Source organism: Diuraphis noxia, unplaced genomic scaffold, assembly GCF_037042655.1.
Source record: "Diuraphis noxia isolate RWA-SAM2 unplaced genomic scaffold, SU_Dnox_SAM2 contig0001, whole genome shotgun sequence".
In the NCBI taxonomy this organism is placed as follows: domain Eukaryota; kingdom Metazoa; phylum Arthropoda; class Insecta; order Hemiptera; family Aphididae; genus Diuraphis; species Diuraphis noxia.
In genome coordinates, this window is record NW_028301711.1 from 1,286,034 (window position 1) to 1,308,901 (window position 22,868).

Genomic DNA, 22,868 nt, shown 5'->3' on the forward strand with positions numbered 1-22,868 from the left:
AATGTCTTTATAGAACATCAATTATTTCTTCAGAATCAGAGGTAAGTAAAGTTTTTTTTTAAAAACCAAATAAATTGGAGGTCAGTCGTAACACTGCTCAATGTTATGGTTATAATTATTAAGAAACATACATAAAAATAAAATATATTTCTTTTAGATATCGGCTATAAAACCACTTGTACATTTTTAAATTAAAAAAAAATATATTATTTTTATGTTTCATAGAATGAACATTTCAGTGGATCCGTTGACTCTAAAGTTAAACTATTAGAATCAACATCTAAACCAAAAACCACTTTAAAACGTGGTGTTTAGAAGACGATTGAAAAAAAATCTATGAAAAAGAAGCAGATGAAAATGGTTGGTTAAATTATTTTTTATAATGATCACATAAATTCTTTTTCCTTTTTTTTTTTAGAATGCATCATACAGAGACAATGTTGGTGATCGTTTAAGATCAGAAGAATATGATGAGGAAGTTTTCAATTCGTTAACTTTTCGACAAGGTGATGGTTTAATTACGATAAAAACTACATTTTAGGAGAAGCCAACAGATTACTGGGTGATAACACATTATAAATGTTCAAATATTGAAAATGTTCCAGTTAAGGATAGGTAAATAATTTATCACTAATTTACTTTTTTACTTGTGTAATCACCGTATTGTGTTACGCGGTAAATCAGTGTGCTCCAAGCGGGAATTTTCCACTTGAAAAAAAAATTTTACCGTGGAAAAGCTGGCTGTGAACATACAAATATATACTACTTCTCTATATTTTTAAAAATCTAGATATTTGTTTCTATCTATCCTTCAGTTGGTAAAATAGAAAAATACACCAAGAAACCATAAATTGAGTATACATACTTAAAGTGCTCAATGAGACCAATATTTTGATGTATTGATCATTTATAAAGCCCTAATAGAAAATTTTTTATGATACTTCAAAGTTCAAAAGTGTTACTAAACAATGTATATATTATAATATAATATATTTATATATTATATATTAATTAATAACAAAATATTATTAACTGGTTGTATAATAAAATGAATTTTTTTTTAACATTACTATAGTTTAATTTATGTATGTATTTGGACTTCAATATTTTAAATTTACTATACCTACATTGAGAGATACTCTGTAAGAAGGGTTATTAAAATAAATTAAAATTATGCTTTAAACAGAATATGAAAAGGAAAAATTATGATTTAATTTCAAAAAAAAACTACATTGTTATAGTATTTTATGAAAACATTTATTTATCATAATAAAAGTAATAAATAATTATATAAAAATTATTTAGAAGCCAATTTTTGGTTTTTGATCTTTTCCCGCTGTGTAGCTTGAGCCATCCAATTCTTTACAGGTTTGTCAATATCCATATTTGGAACATCAGCAAACTTCTTTAGTGAACGAACTGCTTCTAAAAAATATTAATTATAGAAAAAATTAAAAATTAAAAATCATTAAAATATCCATATATACTATATCTACATTTGTATATAATGGCCAATGGGTATACATAAATATAAAGATGTAAAACTATTAGTGTATATTTGAAAAGTTGATTTTTGTAACTGTTTTCAAACTTTTTATCAAATATAAATATAATATTTATTTTAACTTACCAAATATAACAGTACAGCATTGCAAGGTCGAAAATTGGTTCTTTCCTTTAAAACCAATGAAGGAATAATTCATTAAAAATGAATCACTGAACAATTTTTGCATCATCTTCCTAATAGTCTCTGCCAAATTATTACTTAAAAACCGAGATAAAGTTCTGATCTATAAAATGTACACATACATGATATTTATTAATACTACACATTTGTTTTGATTATCAATTATCATTTTTATTGTGACAATTAGGGTAACAGTTACAGAATGAGGTTTGATATAAAATTAAGTAACCCTATTAGGTATTCATTATAAATAACTATTAGGGCTATAATCTGTCATTAATAATAATATTAAGCTTAGTTGAAACATAGTAGGCATATTAAAATGTGAAGTTGGAAAGATGGAAGATGTGAAATGGATTATAAATGTTTAATCGTATAGTATCAAATTTGTTCTTGCCGTTCTTGGTAATTAAATTGAAAAAATAGAAATATTTTAATTTTATTCAGTGTTGTAATTTTAGGAGGGGGGCAAGGTAGACACAATATATTATATTGTTAACATTATTTTAAATAACCTTTCTAATATTTCATGTTTAAAAAAAAAATAGTTACAATATAAATTATAAAAATACACCTAGTTTTGGTTTAGCTTTTCTGGCTACAGTTTTTTTCTGTATATAATTCATTTTTCTGGGGAAAATAGAAATAGATTTAAAATTAAAAAACATTTTAAGTACTTTTGTTTAATTTAATTTTTACATGTAATTATAATAGGTACATTATAATATACTATATTATTCACTTAAAAAACAATGAATAGGTAAATCAGCCAAGTTATTAGCTTTCAAATGCAATTATAATAGGTACCTATACAGACACCACAGAGTGTTACAAGAAAAATTGTTTAAAAAAAAAAAGTTATTACATACTTTTTAAATTAATTACTCAAAAAATATTTATATTTCAAAAAGTTCTAAAAATAAACTACCTACTCAACTTAGATAAAATGTTTTTACTATTAAAATTGTTCTTTATAGAGTTGGTTATTTTTGACATTGCAAAAATTTTAAATTTTTTATTTTACGCTAATAATTAAAAAAAAGTAATATAGTGCGCAAGTATAAAATATTATATATATATATATATAAAACAATAAATACTGATTAGAACCAAAGTTATTTCATTAGTCATTTCTTTCAGTCACACCCTATATAGTTACAATAGGCAAACAACTTAATGCGTTTCTTGAGTTGCCTATTTGAAAGCACATTTTAAACATGTAATTAAATTTTACTATACGTATTATATAAAATATTAATAATTATAATTGTAGCTGGTACATACCACAGCACATCTATATAGAGGATCATTTATTTGTTCATCTTCCATCTTGTTAAGATCCGTCTCATTTTCAATAAAAATGATATCTTCATCGCTGGTATTTGTCATCATAATAGAGGTACTTGGCTGCATAACAAGTTTGTCATTAATTTTTTCGAGTATAGTTTCTAATCCATCTAAACGCCTTTGGACATTTTCTACATCATACTTTAAAGTAGTAAGAGATCTTTTTAAATACTTTTTAAATGCTGAAACATATATTATAAATATAAATCCAATTAAATAATATAATAAAATACAAAAAAAAGTTTAAAGTTTAATCAAATAATTTAAATAAAATTATAATTCAACTCTTCGTCTAACTGAAAAAGCAACATACATTGATCACTTTCATATTCTGGTGTTGAAGTGCTCAGAGGAACAGACATTTCAGGTTGCGAGTTTTGACAATCATTTACATTCTCTAGATTTGTGTTACAGGGTGACGTAGAAGGCATATGGGCTGTTTTTTTCCTTTTTGTAGAAGATTGAAGAGAATTTTCAAATGTAATGTTTCTTTTAGAAAGTTCATCTTCTATAGTATTGCTGCTTGAATTAATTTCGTTATCCCACATCAACTGAGTAAAAATATCTTTTGTAGGTACATTATAATCCTTATCTTGGTCAGAATCATCAGCAACTATTGATTCTGAAATTGAAATCACACATTTTTAAAATTGAAATCAATTATTTAGGGAAAGATTTAAATTAAAGAAACTGATAAACATAAACTTAACCCTCAGTAGTTATTATGCAGCATCTATACCTACCTATTACCTATACATATAATTTTAAAATAATCATTAATAAGTTTATTTTATAGGTACCTGTAGATTCATATTCTTCAAACTCTGGAGGATTAGGTAGTTTTTGTAGTGATATCACTTCATCTTTTTTTCCCGTAACAATAGTTTTGGTTTTCCTATATTTTTGAATACATTTGTCATCATCATTAGATGAAAGGTCTGATGTTAGTTGAGCTTTAGTTGCTTTCAATTCAGCTTCTTGATAAGTTCCTGAAAAAAAATATTAAGTTATATTCATCTATTATTTAGAAATTAATATGTCTTTATTTTTGACTCACCAATAATTGTCGACGCCAATATAATATAGTTTGGTACCTATGTGGGGCGTACGTGAATATCTCGCCGCCGACCGACACACACACACGCACAAACGCATATAATTATATTTTTATTTTTGTATTGTATATTTTTATATTAAATGTATATTGTGAATTATTATGTAATATGCAGATTAAAGCGCTATCGCACGCAGCCGAATCGGCTGGCGATTATTATTTAACACAGCCGCCGTGACATTTAGTCTACGTACCGTACGGTCCGTACGTCACCCAGTCAACCAGTCCGATAAGTGGTGTGTTCGGAATAACTTATGTGCGCAAATCGCCTTTGAAATTAAAATTTTAAGTACACTTTTTAAGGCTCGAATAGTCAAAAAAGTGTAAAATTGTGAGTGCGCTAATCGCCACCTTTTTATTATTTTTTGTACGGGCGCGAATCGCCACCTGTTATTATTTTACGTAGGCGCGAATCGCCACCTTTATTATAATATTATTAAATTTACATTGTATTAATCGCCACCTTATTAATACCGCTGGTGCGAATCGCCATTACTGTAAAATTATATTTATTAAATTAGTAAATTTGTCGTTTATTGTATTTCGTTCATCAAATTATATTATATTGTTTTTTAATTAGGGTGTAGACATAGTGTGTCGTGTATTATTATTAATTATATAGATCTTGGTAGCAGCTGGCCAGCAGTGCGACGATAAACTGTGAGTCTATTTTATACTAAACTGTTATTATTTTATATCCATATATTATTTGTTATTACTGCTCTAATAGCTGTCTATATTATATTACTGTTATTATTATTGTCGTGCCAGAAGGCCACGTAGGTATATATTGTACATTGTTATACTTGTCAGTTTGAGCATAAGGGTCGAGCCCTTATACATATTATTATATTTATATTTATTGTCTTTATACGAGCTACAGCTTAAATAGCAGCACCCCATATCATTTTTACCTGTTGGGCCAGGAGGGCCGTATATATATTTTATCTGTTGGGCCAGGAGTGCCACATACACATTATTATACTTTTTATATACCTTTCTGTTGCTGTGATTTTTATGTTATATTGTGGATTTTAAATTATTTGTATATTACAGCAACTTAGTTACCAAAAACCGTGTTACCTTTTATTTTAATTTTAAATATACACACCTACACGCCCACCACACACTAGCACTCTCTGGTCTTGCTCGGCGACCCCGTCCACTTCCTTTGAGTTGCCACACACATATACACACATACACACGGTCGGTCGGTGTGTGAGTGCACCGCGCGAAGTATTTGGTGACCGGGCGTCACGGCCTATTATTGTGTCGTTCCCGGCCGCGTATTACCAAACCCCTTAGTGCCCCAGCGCCATGTATAAATATCCCACGCTCATTGGTTCATTTGAAAACCGCGCGTAAATAATGTAATACTATTCATTATCAACTACCTATTATCAAAAATATATAATTATATATTATTCCGTATGCTGTGCATATTATTTAGATGGTACCTATATACTATATTAATACTATATACTATACTATTTAACACTAAGTACCTCTTAATAAGTCACAATTATAGGTAGAATAATATAATATATATGTATTATAATATTATCAATACCTACCTAATATTTTATTATTAACAATTAAGTAGGTACTTAGATGGTAGTTACTCACCTAGGTATTAGCAATTTATTAATTCTTTAAAAATTATTTTGTATGTGTCAAGCAAACCAATGTCTTACATATATTTTGTGCACACTTTGACTATCACATTTTGTAGTCTATTAGTTAACTATCATTGATGTGTTAATGAAATTACAGTATTACATACTTTAATCCAACACAACATATACATACTCAACACTTTACAGTCCCATACATCTATTTTATAATTAATTTTCATATTTTGCAACATGTCTGCAAAAAATATTAATACTCTATTAAGTTATTTATAATTTATATTGATATTTTTGTCTTTGTTAAACATAATGAATAATGATATTAAACAGATTCTCCATATCAAAATAATATTATGTACATTTATTAATCTTATTGTGTGTACTATTTAACTGTAGCTCAAAATATATTAATCATCATTATACTTTTATGTTTTTATTATGTAACCTCATGCCTTATCATATTATGTTTTTCAATTATTATCATTTACTACAGCATACTATTATTAGAATTTAGAATCATAAATAATGTTACATATTACCTGCAATATGAAATGACTATTGGAATTTGGACAATATAATTTTTAAATTTTATAAAAGTATCTCATTAAACTTTAAAATGAACATTGATTCATTAAAAGATTACCTCAGTAAATTGGGTGATGAATTTGTTTGTGTTATTGATGTTAACGAGTCTTGTGTCGAATCACAAAAGTTTGTAATTAGAACTAATATTTATGATAGTAGTGCTGCCAAAAAGTATATAGATTTACTTTCTACATTGACTAATACATCATATATATTTCAATCAGAATTAAAAAATCCTACAAAGTAAGAATACCAATTAATATAATATCTATGTAAAGTGTTTTGTGTAGGTAATTTACAAAATTAAACTGTTCTAGGGTTATTTTTCACAAATATTTTATTTGTCATCACTCATCAAAAAATAAAAGTACTACTAAAACCACAGAACGTAATACTAACTGTAATTCATCATCTTTAGATATACTAATAAAAAAAAATAATAAAAATACACGGAAGAATGATCCTTACTTAAAATATACTCCTTCACTTTCGGCTAAAGTGAAAATATTTTGGAATCATAACCATCCAGTGGATTCATGCGATGCTTTAAAATATTTGAGAACAAATAATGAGGTAATTATTTATTTATTAAGTAATATCCATTTTATAAATAACTTCCTCATGAACTCCATAATAATGTAGATCCCTAATTTTTATATTATTTTGTTATGTAAAATGTGGTATTCAGTATAAATAATATAGACTGTATAACAAATTTGATTTGATTGTTTTTATTTTTTTAAATTTAAACTATCATCTTTTGTAGACTGACAATATATTTATTGAGTACTTTGAAAATGGCTTATCGCCCAGTGAAGCTAGAAGTTTGCACGAAAGCAAATTGCTTTTACAAGACAATTCATGTATGCTTCTTGCTAATGGTAGTATAAATCCGACAATGAGGCATGTATACTACCTACATGACGAGTGGAGGAAAATAAATTTTGGACCTGTGCATGCACCACTTTCAAAATTGGAAGAAAAACTTGGACTTTACAATGAAAAGGGTAAGTGAAATGAAATATATACCAATGCATACCTAATATATTTAAATACTTTTAAATTATGCTTCTTTAATTTTAGATGCTTATTATATTAGAAAATATAAGGAATTTTTGGTGTAATAGTATATTAGTATCTATGCATTTATTAATAGCTAGGTACCTACTTATATAATTTAGTGTTTTATAAGTTTATTATAGATTGAGAGATACCCATATTAAAACTCTAATTATTTATAAAATATTGTTTTAATCAATATTTTTGCTATATAACTTTTGGAAATCATTAAATTATGAATAGGTACTTACATCAGTGTAGTGTATGAGTTGGTATTACTACACTAGAGAGCGCCTCTTTTACTAGTTTAAGGTTATTCAATAACGTTCAATAATTATTATTATACACAAATCTTTTGTATGCGTTATGTCGTTACGTCTCATGTTTCTCTTTCTGTAAAGTCTATGGCGGACAATGACATTTTTATAATAAATTAAATACTATGTTATTTAAGTGTTTGTATGTGATGCTTTTTTAAATCCTAAAACATCACAATCAGATACACATATTGCATTCAATTGTTAGTTAACACTTAACATGAACATGAACATTTTAAATAAGTATTAACTTTGTTTTATCATGAAATAAAGTCCATAATAATATAATATACAATATTATATGTAGGATAAGTACCTAAGATGATTTTACTTCCCTATATTTCAGGAGTTCATGTTTCAATAAAACATGATAACCCATGGGCTGTTACTATTGTTACGCCAATTATGAAGAGAGCACAGGAGCTTAAATGTTCAAGTGAAATAATTTTTATAGATTCAACTAGCAGTATAGAAACAACTAATAGTACAGTTACTAATGTATTAACCTCATCAAAAGCTGGAGCAATCCCTTTAGCTGTCATAATCCACGAAGGCCAATCTGAGAATAGTTATATTGGGGCATTTACACTTCTTCAGGAAAATTTCCCTTTAAGCTTTGGTGGCCATGAGGTAAAACACAACAATGATATTTAGGTATTATTTATAAAGGCAAGGTAATGTGTTCAAAGTTAAAATAAGCTAGATTTTTATGAATTTAGTCTTTTTGTTTTATAACCTTATGCCTTAAATCAGTTATTATGATTTTAAATTTAAGTTAGTTATTTACAAATTTTTATCTTTAAGTTATAGTTATACAAGGTGTAACTTAATATATGGTTTCACAAATTAATATTAATTAATATCTTAAAAAACACCTGATAGTGTAATAAATATTTTAGGCTCCCCAAGTATTTATGACTGATGATTCCACTGCTGAAAAAAATGCATTACTTAGACTATGGCCGAAGGCCAATCAATTTCTTTGTAATTTTCACATGGCCCAAGCAGAATGGCGATGGCTTCATGATTCCAAAAATGGAATTAATCTTTCTGATCGTATGCCATTGATGAAGCTATTTCAATCGGTAATATTTAATTTTGATGAACACAATTCAGTTAGCTTATTAAATTACAATACGACAAACCAATCAATAAAAGTTGTACAAGTTCATAGTAATTAATAATTACTTTACATTATATACCTAGTTTAAATTATACTATCCTAATCATAGACATTAAAATTTTTAGGCAATGTATTCTGAATCGAAAAATGACTTTCAGATAATTGAAGCTCGTATTAAAAAAGAAGCACCAGTTAATTTTATTAAGAGATTTGAGAATAACTGTAAAAGACAGAAACAGTGGGTTCGTTATCATAGATCAAACATTATTTATCGGAATCATGATACAAATAATTGTGCCGAAGCATCAATTCGAATTATGAAGGATATATTATTAAATAGAACTAAAGCATACAATGTTGTTGCTCTTCTAGATTTTATTATGTCAGTTGGTGAAGAGTATTTCACTCTTCGTATACTTAATCATGCACATGGTAGGCATTTAGAAACCCAAAGATTATATACAAAGTTATGTTCTAAAATGATTGATATTAATGTGAGTGATGTAAAAAAAATTAATGAATCCACCTATGTTATTCCAAGTGTAAGCAATACAAGTGAGACATATTTAGTGAATATAGACAATGGAGTTTGTACTTGCAAAATGGGACATACTGGATCATTTTGTAAACACCAAGCATGGATACATAAAAACATAAAAACACAACTTCCAAATGCACCGGCTGTCACATTAGAAGAACGCCATGCACTTGCTATGTTAGCTTTGGGAAGTAGTAAGTGCCCTAAACCAACGTTTTTTTTAGGATTAAAAGAAAATGTATCAACTGCATCTAAGTCAGAAGATATAGAAAATATTGATAAAGATGTACAAAAATTGGAAGAAACATCAAATGACTTAACATCTATTGAAACATCAAATGATTTACAGAGTAATATAGAATGTCACATGAATGAAAAGTCTCCTCAAGAAGTAGCATATGTCCAAAATGAATGGAATAGATTACAGAATATGATACCAACGTTACCACCATCAATACTTAAAAAAATAGGAAACAGATTAAGCCATGTAAAAAATGCATCACAATTTGCTAACTTAATGTGTTCGATGAGTAGAGCATCTTCCAATATAAACAGGAGGAAAGGTCAAATTAAAGTACAGCCAACATCAATAAGTCGTCGTAAAACAGGAGTTACACGTGGATCTCGGAAAATAAATGCTGGTAGAAGACCATCTAGTCAGGGAAAAAACATTATTCAAAAGAGACCTCATAACCTGAGATACAATGTAGCTCAAAATCAAATGAATGCCAAAAGTCATGGCAAAAGTCATTAGAATCTAGTATAAGTTTAATTTTAATACAATAATTATTTAAAATATTTATAGATTGTAAAATATTAAACAATTATTTAATAATGCTTATTAATTATAATTTTATAAGATTCAATAATTTCCATTTTTTTAGAAGAATGAAATAAAAAATGTTTTTCCAAATTATGTAATTTAGTGTGTATTTGGTACTTTTCATTTGTTTATAAAAAGTCAATTTTTTAGGGTCTTATTACTTAGATATCTATTATAATAATCAATTCTTACCTATTTTTAATCAATAATACAAATTTAAATTAATAAAATATTAATTTAATAAGTACTCAACTGTTGACAGAAGATGGCTGTTAAGAATTTTAGGTACCAAACTATCTTTAAGTTCCCTAGTATTATTGATGGTCAAATTAAAGTTGGACTGACAGTATAGTATGTCATTTAAACAATGAAAAATATGTAACATTATTTATGAGATATTTATTGAGATTATTTATGGATTAAAGTATGTAATACTGTAATTTCAGTAACACATCAATGATAGTTAACTAATAGACTACAAAATGTGATAGTCAAAGTGTGCACAAAATATATGTAAGACATTGGTTTGCTTGACACATACAAAATAATTTTTAAAGAATTAATAAATTGCTAATACCTAGGTGAGTAACTACCATCTAAGTACCTACTTAATTGTTAATAATAAAATATTAGGTAGGTATTGATAATATTATAATACATATATATTATATTATTCTACCTATAATTGTGACTTATTAAGAGGTACTTAGTGTTAAATAGTATAGTATATAGTATTAATATAGTATATAGGTACCATCTAAATAATATGCACAGCATACGGAATAATATATAATTATATATTTTTGATAATAGGTAGTTGATAATGAATAGTATTACATTATTTACGCGCGGTTTTCAAATGAACCAATGAGCGTGGGATATTTATACATGGCGCTGGGGCACTAAGGGGTTTGGTAATACGCTTCCCGGCCCGTACATATTGGTGACCTCGACGTGATAATTATCTTATTTTATTACGTATATTTTATATATCTTTAAATATCATATTTCTGTGGTATTTTTAATTGGTATATTTTATAGTTGCGTAACTGCATACTTAATGATTAATATTTCAATTCTTTAATCTATTATGTTTTATTGCGAATTATAAATTATAAATATTATTGTCAATTTATCGTATATAGCAATTTGTGATTTAATTTGATATCGCATTATTTTGATACTAGATCATACTTACTTTGTTGTATGAGTATATTCAGATTTTATTTATTATATATATATTTAGCCTTCTAATAAATTAAGGTGCGATTCCTATGCACGCGTCTAGAGACGCGCGGCTGACGCGGCGCGATTTAATTTTAGCCGCGCAGGTACTACTTTACTTGTTTTTAAATATAACCGATTCCTATGACCGCGGCCGCCGCGCGTGGCGGTCGCGCGCGTCTAGCGCCGCGCGGCGACGACCGCTTCGAGGGCAGTCAAATCGCACGAGCCGCGCGGCTATTCATATTTTAATTTTCAAAGTTCGACATTTCGTTAACACTGTGTGACAAAATGTCTTCAAAAGTGTCATTCACAATAGAAGAAGACATACTATTGGCTGAATCTGTAAGAGAACATCCATGTTTGTATGACTTAAAAAATGCCAATTACAAGGATCAACAAATAAGGGACAATGTATGGAAGCTTATATCAAATAACCTGAATAATAAAAGTGGTAAGTAGTATACCTATTCAACATATTAATGAAATTTCAAAATTAATTGTTAATTTGTTGAATACCTGTCAGTGTAGACCGTAAAGTAATAGGTATCTAGTTAGTGTCTATACAATTTGAATTATTAACATGTAGGTAGATAATTACCTAAATTAAAATAAAATATTCTATCTTCATATTATCATATTAACCTAAATGAAAAGGTACATGTACACATAATATCGTATTATATTTATTATAATATAGTAAGTCATCTGATATATTTTAGCTAGATATTTATTTTGTGTTTGAACTCAACACTGGAATCTGTATTTTATTAATTTACGATTTTAATACAATTTAATAGAACAATTTACAACATTCAAGAAAAATAAAGTAAGCACAAGTATTTATTTATTTTTAGTTATTATTACTTACGTACAACATACACTGAATAATAGTTATTTATGTTAACATTACATTATGAAAAAAAAGTACATTTATAAATAGATGTTATTTTCATATTATTTATATATCAACTGCGTGGCTAAGTATAACTAAAAGAATATGTTATTGTGGAACTGGAATATCTATTCTAATCTATTAGATTGATGATTTTGCCACGGAACAGCTCCCTGTGGACTGTTGAAAAATTTTTTAAATTCGTCCCTCACGAAAAACCCCTCAAACTTTGCATATCCTCCTGCTCTTGCCAATGACATCATATTTTCAGATGGTTGAGGTTTGTTATCATCGAAGTTATAATAATAGTTGTTCGTATTCTCCAAATAACGATCGCGAAGTAAATTGTGAAGGCAACATGCAGTCAAGACTAAATTATCCACCGTTTCTGTTTTTAGAGATATTGGTGTATAGAATACTCTGAAAATTTGGCTTAGAAGCCCGAAACTATTCTCCGTAGTTCTTCTCGCCCGGGAAAGTCTGTAGTTGAATACGGTCTTTTGATAATCTTTTCTAGCCTCAATCCTAGAATAAGGACGCATCATATGTCGGTCTAGGCGAAATGCCTCGTCCCCAATATGTACACACGGTAAAGATACATTGGAATCTGGCAGTTTTTCAGGGGAAGGAAAATATTCACCGGTTAAAATTGTTTTAGAGATACTAGATTTATTAAAAATTCCACTGTCCCCTTCTTTACCATAGGACCCAATGTCCACAAATATAAATTTACAATTAGCGTCCACAATCGCAAGAAGAACAATGGAAAAAAAATCTTTGTAGTTAAAATATAAGCTTCCGCTCTTCTTTGGCGAAAATATGCGGATGTGTTTCCCGTCTATGGCACCAACACAATTTGGAAAATTCCACTTGTTCCAAAAGTCATGAGCAATACGTACTAAATCTTCTTTTAATGGAGGTTTTAATAAGACTGGTGTTAGACGAGTACTTAAACTCTTTAAGACTAATTGTATTATACGTGTAATATAACTTTGAGAAATTCTGAATGAAAAAGACAATGACCTGAGCGATTCTCCCGTTGCCATATATCTAAGAAAAAAAAACGTAACATGTTAAATACATTTTTTTAAATTTATAATATATAATATATTTTATTTATAATAAAATCCGATATTTCTGCTAAAGTAGTATTAAAATAATTAAAACTGGTTGCAAATAAAGAGCCCCCCCATACACGGAACGATTTATCGGTCGCACAGACAGATTGATACGTGCTCGCGAAGCGTCAACATACCAACCACCGACCTGTCGACAAACTTGTTGGTGCGTGTATGGTATTGTCGAAGCACAAATTATACAATATTAATATTTTATTTAAAATTAGACCTATGTTGATCCGACATAAATTGGATATTTATTTTATTTTGGCATGTAGATATAATATAATAATAGTAATAATATATTTCTAATTTCTGTATAGTTTTATGAACTGTAATATTTAAATGAATAATTATTATTATTTCAGTTGATGATTGTAAAAAGAGATGGAAAAATATGAAAGATACGTATAATAAACATAAAAGGAGTAGGAAACTAGGGACGGGATCATCGACAAAAAATAAACAAACAAAATGGGCCTTGGCAGATACACTATCGTTTATGGACGTATGTTCTTACGAACGAACGTGAGTAATAATATATTAAATACATTGTACCTAAAAACCAATTCATCTTACAGTTATAGAAATTGCCCATTAATAATAATTATGGTTCGAAACTAATGCACCTATGCGGCTATGCGCTTAAATTAATACAAATATGCTTTAAAAATGTACAATTATTTTTTTTCTCACAATTTTATAATTTGTACTAAATATCTATTATAAATAACACAGAACTAACTATTTTTTGTTCATTTATTATATTTTGAAGGGGACTGACTAATTTTAATTCTACGGTTGAAATGAACAATAGTGAAGAAGAAGATAGCTACTTAGAAGTAACGGTTGACGATGAAAACAATTCAAGTGATGAAAACGATGTTTCACAGAAGTCTGCAACAGAAAACACTACAGTTCAGGAAACTGAACTTGAAAATAATTTGAATACAAAAAAAACAAAATTATTAAAAGAAAAAAGGCCTACTAAAAAACTAAAATAAAATGAAGAGTTAGTGTCATTGTTCAAAAAAAGTAATGAAGAAAGACAACAAATTATAAACGCCATTAACAAAGTTGAGGAAGATGATGATCCCATTGATTCATTTTTTAAAACAATGGCATTAACAGTAAAATCGTTTCCTCAACATTTGAAAATAAAAGCCAAAAAAGAAGTGTTCAACATAATTACGGATTTGGAAATAGAAAATAACAGCACTACATTGACATCAAATAGAAATATTCAGTCAACAAGTAGCTTATTTTCATCTCCAAATCCTAGCATACAATCATCGTCAAACTCAGGATTTTCAACATATGATCGTCCAAGTCAATATGTTTTTCCAGAGACTAATGATCGTCAACCTGGAAATTGGACTCAATCGCTCGGTGATAATAATTATGAATTACTTCAGTACGACGATAGACAGTACGAATAAGAAAAATATGATAAGGTATTTTTATTTGTTGTTTCAATAAGTAGGTATCTATTTTTATTTTATGGTTTATTATACAGTTACATTTATATTTATTAATTCTATTAAAGGATGAATTTTTCGTTTATTTTAAATATATTTTTACAACAATAATATTCGGGGTTCGAAAAAGTAATATCATTCATTACTATTATTATAATTTTTTTGTTTTATTATATCTTTACAATTTAAAAACTATGTTTGATTTTATTTATGTTTATTTGTAATAATATTTATTATGATGTATTGGCATTTTTAAAAGTTCATTTTTATACTGCGTTATTATTTTTTATTAAACGAGAAGTTATACACAATTTATTAAGAATAAAAATGTTTTTATACACATTATTTAAAATTTGTATTACCTAGGTATAGGTACTATAAAATATAAATTATACTACAAACATATATTATTATGTTATACATTACCTCAACGTGACTGCTAGTTTTTCAGCAGCAGATATTGGTTTTCTAATTTTGATGCTTGGGTTGGTTTTTATGTCTTCCTCAACTAGGTTCAATACATAATTAAATTGATCCCAACTTAATCTAAAAAATTCCCTGAATTTGGTTTCGTCTCGCCATAAATGTTTTTCAATCAGAACACTGAAAAATCCCTCAGCTTCCCTGGCTAAGTACATTTCATGCACTTCATTTTTATTTTTTGATACAACGTATTTTATGATAGCTTGTTCTTCTTCTACTTGTTGTAAAAGAAGTAGTTTTAAGATCAATTTTTGTTTTTTCGTTAAGGACATGGTTAAACTAGTAAAATTGTAATATTTTAAAACACGTTTTTATGAGTATACAAGTACAACCGTTTCAAATAGAGGACTTGACACAACTACGTGTACGTGCGTAATTCTAGTCCCGTTGTGTTCTAGCCGCGCGTCTCCTGACGCGTACATAGGAATTAATATTAGATCGCGCGGCTAAATAAATGACCGCGCGGCCAAAATTCAAATCGCGCCGCGTCAGCCGCGCGTCTCTAGACGCGTGCATAGGAATCGCACCTTTATTATTTACTGCTGAGAAAGAAATATATGAGAGAATATATATATTTTTTATTTTTTAGTACAGCTTTGCAAAATAGGTATTAAAACTAACTAATTAAATTATCGCTAGCATGTCGTCGGACGAGGCACTGTTGGTTCAGCTAAAAGAGCTTAAGAAGAAGCGAGGCATAGTTAAGGCAGCGCTCACTCGCATGAAAACTTTCGTGCAGAGTTTTGATCCGACGGTAGAAGCTATTTCTCTCTTAGAATTTAGGCAGGAGGAGCTTCCTAAGATAAATCAAAAATTTGACGATATCCAAACTCAGATTGAGCTGATCACGGTTGATGACTTGGATAAGGAGGAGGACGAGCGTGAGAGATTTGAAGTTGAGTTTTTTAGGATTAGATCTACAATACAGGAAATAATCAATACAAAAAACGCTTTCAATAGCAGCGCGCACAGCTCCACCCTTAATATGTCAGCTACTCAGGCGCGTGTACAACTGCCCTCCATAAAACTGCCAGAGTTCCATGGTAATATTCAAGATTGGGAATCGTATTATGATTGCTTCAGGTCTATGGTGCATGAGGACAACAATATCGCACCAGCTCATAAATTTTATTACCTGAGAGCGTCCGTCTTCGGTGCAGCTCTGGGCCTCATCAAGACAGTCCCGATGACTGACGCTAATTATGAGGTAGCGATGATACGACTGAAACAGAGATATGACAATAGGAGTCTAACCATACAATCACACGTTAGGTCGTTATTAGAGTCACCATATGTGGAAAAACCAACAGCAGCACTACTTCAACAGCTGCATTCGCACGTATGTACCCACGTCGCCGCTCTCAAGGCACTGGATCAGCCAGTTGAGAAATGGGACGCATGGCTAATTACGATAGTCTGTATGCGTTTAGACAAGGACACGTTGCATGGATGGCAGCTCCACCAAAGGAACACACAGCTTCCCAGGTATATTGATCTCGAAGAGTTCCTAGCGAGTCGCTGTGTCGCGATGCAAAATTCTTATACATATCTTCCCGAACCTAAGGAAGTGGAAGAGAACAATGTAGCGACAAAACAGCTAGGACTGAAGAAGAACATTGGAGCGACGGCGGGAAAAAGAGCGCTGGCTGCAACTACAAAGGCATGTCCAGAATAAGCATGTGCTTGTTGCCTTGAGCCTCATAGATTGTATCAATGCAATAAATTCAAAGATATGTCCCCTAACAAAAGAATAACGCTCGTGCGTGAAAAAAGGCTTTGTTTTAACTGCCTTTCTCCATATCATAGAGTAGATTCATGCAGATCAAAGTTCGTTTGCCAGAAGTGTAAAAGGAGACATAATACTCTCATGCATTATGAAAGCCAAGGAGCTTCAAAGGAAACTGCTGAAGGAAGTTCTGAAGAAAATATTGGAGAAGCTGCTGGATCAGAAGAGGTGGCAAGGACAGCTATGCTGGCGTATCACAAATGTGCGCATGTTTTTCTTGCGACAGCGGTCGTTATCGTCACCGGAAAATTCGGGCAGCAACGTGAATGCAGGGCAGTTCTGGATAGTGGCTCCCAGGTCAACTTCATTTCAAAGAAGCTAGCAAATCTATTGATGTTGCCAACAAAAAAAGCGTCCTTACCAATAAGTGGTATAGGGTCTACTGAAGCTCGATCCACCTCATATGTCGAAGTAAGTGTCCAATCGAGAATGAGTGAATATCAGTTGAGATTAATCTGCTACGTGTTGCCAAATATGGTCACGGATCTAGCTTCATGTGCAGAGCCCAAAGATGGTTGGAAGATTCCAAATGAATTGTCAAGAGGCCTCGCAGATCCACAATTTTACCAGAAAAGGAGTGTAGATCTTCTAATAGGTGGAGGTGTCTTTTTTGACATAATCGGATCAGAGCGTAAGATAATCGGTACAGGCCCGTTAAGCTTGCAGGATAGCGCCTTGGGATGGATTGTGACCGGCGAGCTAGGAGTGAACTGTTTTCTGGGGACAAATTCCCTAGGTGAAGACATGGAGAGCAGTTGGCGGACAGAATTAGTAGATGATTGTGCTAATTTTGGGCAGACATCGAAGAGTAATCTCAAATCATTAGAAGAACAAGAGGTAGTAGCGCATTTTAAGCAGAATACCATTCGTGATGATGAAGGGCGATTTGTAGTGCGTTTACCAGTAAAGCCTTCAATCAGTGAATTAGGTTCGACCTTAGCTATGGCAACGTCACGGTATCTAAATGTAGAAAGGAGACTGCAGCGAGACGAAGGCCTGAGAAGAGAATACACGCAGTTCATGCAGGAGTACATAAGTTTGGGGCACATGGAAGAAGCAACCGAAGCCATATCTGACAACCAAAGCGGCTGCTATTTGCCGCACCACGCGGTAGTCAAGGCATCTAGCCTGACTACAAAGGTAAGAGCAGTGTTCGACGCCTCCGCCAGAAGCACTACAGGCCTATCGCTAAATGATGTCTTGAAGTGTGGGCCCACAGTTCAGCAAGAATTGTTGTCAATACTTACGCGATTTCGAAAACACCAAATTGTCATAACCGGGGATGTTGAAAAGATGTTCAGGCAGATAAAGGTGGCAAAGGAGGATTGGAGGTTGCAAAAGGTTCTCTGGAGATCAAGTCCTGAAGAAGAGCTGAGAGAGTATTATCTCACTACGATTACATACGGAACCACACCAGCATCCTTTTTAGCTATCTACTGCCTTGTTACTCTGGGTAAGTCGGCTGAACAATCACACCCAACAGCAGCGAAGGCGATTATAGAGGACTTCTACATGGATGATATAATGACAGGCGCAGAGACTGAAGAAGAATGTTGTCAGCTGCAAAAGGATATCAGTATGATCATGGATTCTGCTAGGTTACCTTTAAGAAAGTGGTGCTCAAATTCTGAATTTGTTCGGCAGAAATTATCAGAGCATGGAGAATCACCGTTATTTGCATTGGAAATTGGAGATCAAGACCTAGTAAAGTCGTTGGGACTACAGTGGCAGCCAGTTGCGGATGAATTTCAATTCATAATTATGCCGAGAGAAAATAAGGGGCACTTGACCAAGAGGATAATATTAGCAGAGCTAAACCGAATATTTGATCCGCTTGGTTTCCTGTCTCCAGTGTTGATAAAGGGAAAGATATTTCTCCAACAGTTATGGGCAATGAAAATTGAATGGGACGCAAAGCTGCCAAATGAAATTCATGAAAAATGGAGGCAATTCTACGAAGAGCTTGAGGAGCTAGAAACCATAAGAATACCAAGAAAGGCAAGACCTGAAGTTAGTGGCTTAACGGAGATTCATGGATTTTGCGATGCTTCAGAAGAAGCATTTGGAGCCAGCGTTTATGTACGCTCGCGAGATAATAAGGGAAACTGGCATTCCAGATTGTTGTGTTCAAAGACGCGAGTAGCGCCCTTAAAAAATATCACAATACCGCGGCTTGAACTTAACGGCGCATTGCTACTAGCACAGTTGGCTCAAAAGGTAGCACAGTCATGGGAATTTCCCCTTAAGTCCTTCAAGTTGTGGACTGACTCAACAATTGTGTTAGGCTGGCTGAACAGCCAAAGCATTCGTTTGAAAACTTACGTATCAAATCGAGTAACGCAAATTTTGGATCTGTGTGAACCAACGCAATGGAATTATGTAAGGTCAGAGGAAAATCCGGCTGATATATGTTCAAGAGGTTTAAGACCACAGCAGATGCAAGGAGCAGTCTTATGGTGGAATGGTCCTGATTGGCTATCCGAAGAGGATGAAACTTGGAAAAATTCTTTGGTTAAACCAACGCATGAAGGCGAACTGCCAGAGCAGCGAACTCCTCAGTTGGTGTTAAGTACCATTGATGAATCGAGGGACCTAATAAGTAGATATTCAGACTGGCGCAGGCTAACGCGTGCCATTGCTTGGCTGAGACGGTTTGTGGAGTATCTGCGATCTAAGAGAAAATGGTCTGGAAGTCATCAGCTGACAGTCCAAGAACTACACGAAGCGAAGGAAGTATTAATAAAAAAAGCACAAGCTGAAGTATTCGGAAAAGAGATGATAGCATTGAAGAATGGTATGGAGATACCGACCAAAAGCAGACTCAGATCGCTATGCCCGTTTATTGAAAACGGACTGATATTAGTAGGTGGACGCTTACAAAACGCAACTGTGTCAAAGGAGCAAAAAAATCCAATAGTTCTACCACCTGATCATGTAATCACAAGATTAATATACAAGGACTGCCATCATAAAATGCTGCATTGTGGTCCGCAGGCGCTCCTAGCAGAAGTCAGAAGAACATATTGGCCAACACGAGGCAGAGCCATTGCACGCTCAGTCGTTCGACATTGCGTTATATGCAAAAGAGCAAGTCCCACGTTTGACCAGCCAATAATGGGGTCGCTTCCGAAGCAACGCGTTCAGCATTCTCGCCCATTCACAGCTACTGGTGTCGACTTTGCCGGGCCACTGATCATCAGAAGTGGAATTCGTGGAAGGCCGGGCAAAAAGGCATGGATCGCAATATTTGTATGCTTCTCGACGAGAGCAGTCCACATTGAGGCAGTGGAGGATTTAACTACCAACGCGTTCTTAGCAGAGTTTAAAAGATTTATATCCAGAAGAGGAAAGCCAAACATCGTCTGGAGTGATAATGGAACGAATTTTGTTGGAGCACGCAAAGAGCTGGCTGTATATGTTAGTAAGGTGGATGGTTGTCTAGCATCAGAAGCAATAACTTGGAAGTTTAATCCACCGGCATCGCCGCATTTTGGCGGAGTATGGGAAAGCGCAGTGAAAAGTGCCAAATTCCACCTCACGAGAGTGGTAAGGGGCATGTCTTTAACCTTAAGTGAATTGCAAACATTATTATGCCAAATAGAGGCATGCATGAATTGTCGGCCCCTCACGCCCATGAGCAGCGACCCCAATGACTTAGAACCAATCACTCCTGCGCATTTCTTAATAGGAGGCCCGTTGATGTTCCATCCAGAGCCAGTGATTGAAGCGAGGGAGATTACAGCGTTGAAGAGATGGAAGCTAGTTCAAGGCTTGCTTCAAAACTTCTGGAACAGGTGGTACGCTGAGTATATTCCACAACTAAAAATACGCCAAAAGTGGACGTCAGGTACGAGAGCACTAGCCGTAAATGATGTGGTAATTGTCAAGGAGGACAACTTAGCACCTACAAGATGGAAGTTAGCACGTGTTGTGAGGGTTCATCATGGTAGGGACGACGTCGTCCGGGTAGCAACGGTAAAATTGGCAAATGGGTCAGAGTTAACCAGACCAGTAGTGAAGCTATGTCGCTTGCCCATCGAGCCAGCTGACTCGGTTGAAAAAATTCAACGGGGGGAGGATGTCGACGCCAATATAATATAGTTTGGTACCTATGTGGGGCGTACGTGAATATCTCGCCGCCGACCGACACACACACACGCACAAACGCATATAATTATATTTTTATTTTTGTATTGTATATTTTTATATTAAATGTATATTGTGAATTATTATGTAATATGCAGATTAAAGCACTATCGCACGCAGCCGAATCGGCTGGCGATTATTATTTAACACAGCCGCCGTGACATTTAGTCTACGTACCGTACGGTCCGTACGTCACCCAGTCAACCAGTCCGATAAGTGGTGTGTTCGGAATAACTTATGTGCGCAAATCGCCTTTGAAATTAAAATTTTAAGTACACTTTTTAAGGCTCGAATAGTCAAAAAAGTGTAAAATTGTGAGTGCGCTAATCTCCACCTTTTTATTATTTTTTGTACGGGCGCGAATCGCCACCTGTTATTATTTTACGTAGGCGCGAATCGCCACCTTTATTATAATATTATTAAATTTACATTGTATTAATCGCCACCTTATTAATACCGCTGGTGCGAATCGCCATTACTGTAAAATTATATTTATTAAATTAGTAAATTTGTCGTTTATTGTATTTCGTTCATCAAATTATATTATATTGTTTTTTAATTAGGGTGTAGACATAGTGTGTCGTGTATTATTATTAATTATATAGATCTTGGTAGCAGCTGGCCAGCAGTGCGACGATAAACTGTGAGTCTATTTTATACTAAACTGTTATTATTTTATATCCATATATTATTTGTTATTACTGCTCTAATAGCTGTCTATATTATATTACTGTTATTATTATTGTCGTGCCAGAAGGCCACGTAGGTATATATTGTACATTGTTATACTTGTCAGTTTGAGCATAAGGGTCGAGCCCTTATACATATTATTATATTTATATTTATTGTCTTTATACGAGCTACAGCTTAAATAGCAGCACCCCATATCATTTTTACCTGTTGGGCCAGGAGGGCCGTATATATATTTTATCTGTTGGGCCAGGAGTGCCACATACACATTATTATACTTTTTATATACCTTTCTGTTGCTGTGATTTTTATGTTATATTGTGGATTTTAAATTATTTGTATATTACAGCAACTTAGTTACCAAAAACCGTGTTACCTTTTATTTTAATTTTAAATATACACACCTACACGCCCACCACACACTAGCACTCTCTGGTCTTGCTCGGCGACCCCGTCCACTTCCTTTGAGTTGCCACACACATATACACACATACACACGGTCGGTCGGTGTGTGAGTGCGCCGCGCGAAGTATTTGGTGACCGGGCGTCACGGCCTATTATTGTGTCGTTCCCGGCCCGTACACCAATGTTAGTTAAAAGGGCTCGAGCTTTATATTTTTTTAAATGTATTTCATCCGGATTGACACGACGTTTAACTGATGTTTTAGAATCTATTCTGTTTGTTTTATTTGGCCACTCACATAATCCATTTTTGTACCAAAATTGGGAACAACATCAACCGTATTGTCGGTTTCAAAGCATACTATGGTCCACATTATATTAAACTAAAATATAAATTGATGAAAATAATTATTTAATTGTAC

General features: G+C 32.4%; 2 pseudogenes; one reads left to right on the top strand and one right to left on the bottom strand.

Annotated features, from left to right (window-relative positions):
* Window positions 1-1,297: 1,297 nt before the first annotated feature.
* LOC149059184 (uncharacterized) lies at window positions 1,298-22,820 on the bottom strand (annotated as a pseudogene).
* On the top strand, window positions 11,589-14,900 carry LOC149059185 (uncharacterized; annotated as a pseudogene).
* Window positions 22,821-22,868: the final 48 nt, after the last annotated feature.